The sequence below is a fragment of the Myxine glutinosa genome, chromosome 10 (genome assembly GCF_964187855.1).
Source record: "Myxine glutinosa chromosome 10, kmMyxGlut1.1, whole genome shotgun sequence".
NCBI classification, from domain to species: Eukaryota; Metazoa; Chordata; class Myxini; order Myxiniformes; family Myxinidae; genus Myxine; species Myxine glutinosa.
Window position 1 is genome coordinate 124,503,015 of NC_136270.1, and position 2,074 is coordinate 124,505,088.

Sequence of the window (2,074 nt, forward strand, 5' to 3'; positions counted from 1 at the left end):
GCGGGACGCATCCAGCCGCCGGCACAAAAGAAGCCGCGTTCATTGCTTGGCTGTACGAAGCCGAGCTTTAGAAGGGAATTGGTGCACCGAGAGGATGTAATAAGTAGACGGGTGATGATAGTGTTTCGGCCCCGAAATTAGAAAAAGGCGAAATTTGATGATTGGTACGATGATTGGCAGAATTTTTGATTGGTTGGGTTTAGGTGTGCCAAATTGATAGTGAGAGACCCCCGATGTGGTGGGATGGCAAATCCACCATCCCTCACAGGTGGGGGCAAATGCGCAATAGTTTATGGGGTGGCTATGACAACCGAGCCAGGGAGGGCTTGGTTATATTGATAGGGATCTAGCGAAGAGGACATTAGGTAACGTTAAGGTTTAGATAGTGACTGATACCTGTAGTGGGGACGCAGGTAGATTAGTGTGGATTATAATGACGAGGGAGCGCAATAGTTTAAAGGGATGACTGGGAAGCGCAAGTTTCAGAGGGGAGTAGTTAGCTGAGATGATGCCGTGTGTGTGGGGATTGAACAGGTGAGAATGGAACAGGTGTGATTGCACAGGTGTGCAACTGAACAGGTGTGTGGAGCCATGTATGAGGGAGTAGTGGTGGTGATTGCGTGTTGTGTTGACCAAATGGTCCAGGAAGAAAGGAGGGTGCAGGTGGCACCAGGTGTGAGGGCACAGGTGTGCAACAACAGGTGTATGTGGCTGTGTGGAATAAATGGTAGTGTGGAATATCTGGAGTATTGGAATGGATGGTCGTGGAGTGAGAATGGTGGAAATTGTGGAGTGGAGTGGATGGTGCGAAGGTGTGAATGGGGGAAGAGTGGACCCCCATCACGGATACCTGGGGCGGGTAGTGTAAGTGTTAGGTAGAGGGTACAGGTAAATTGTGGTTGGATATTGGCATCTGTGGTGCGGATGCAGAATGGTATGTGGATGGGTGCATTAGTGTTGTGGAAATGGCTGGGCGTGTAGCCTGTTAGTGTGTAGTTGGTTTGGGCACTCCACCACTGTGAGGATGTCGGCCAGGTGAGGCCGCAGGTGGGCTCTGGGAGCCGGTAGTAGTTGTTGTGGATGGGGCCCGAGGATCCGGAGGACGGACCCGGGTAGCCCAGTGCCAGAGGGCACCATGGGGTGACAGAGCCAGGAGAGGAGCTGTCCCCAGTTAGTTAGGTTAGGGTGAGGAGCTAGGTAAGCTCGGGTGGCAACTACAGTGGTGGAGGTGTGCAGGTGGGTAGACCTGTTGGGAGAGCTAGACGTCGCAGCCCAGAAATTGTGCGAGGGCACCGGGAGATGAATCGGGGGAGTGAGACCCCAAATTGAGAGGCAGCACAGTTTGGTCAATGGGAATTGGTTTTTAGAACCCATAGTGTAAGTTGGCCAATGGATTGGCAGGGAGAGACCCCGGGTAGTGTAAAGTGTGTTAAAGTCATTTAGAGGATAGTTAGGATGAAGGATCTCCTCGCACCATCTGCATCCACTCACCTGAGGTGACAGGTACTCCACACCATGCCATGTTTTGATTATTTTTTATGATGCAAATGTTTGGATTGTGAGACGCATCATGACGTGGGTGTGACATTGTGCTTTGATGTTCCATCTCTGCCTCCTTATGAGGATTGATGATGAATTTGGTGATGGCAAATTTTGAAGTAGAGGGATTGTGGAGACGAATTTGGTATAGGGGAAATATGGGGAAGACGTGACAGTAGTGACGAATTTGTAAATGTGTAGATTTTTGTACATATGGGGTAAGGGCAAGGGTAGGGTAGGTGACAGGGGGGTGACGTACGGTAGGGACGAGCTTTCTCACTTCGCCCTCCGTACGCATTTCGCCTTGCATTGCCTTATTGACGTGTACCCTTGTGACCTTACCCCTCGCTCAATTCTTTCTTTTGTCTCCCACATGACCTGTGCGCCATTGGGTGCCGAGGGGAGCGTGCGTGAGGTGGCCATTGTGCGCCCGAGATTCCCAGAACCAGCATGCATTGCGTTGATGTACCACTTTATGGACCGCTGTTCTGCGGCCAAGTACCACTTGATGGACCCCAGGTTCTGGGGCAGGGCA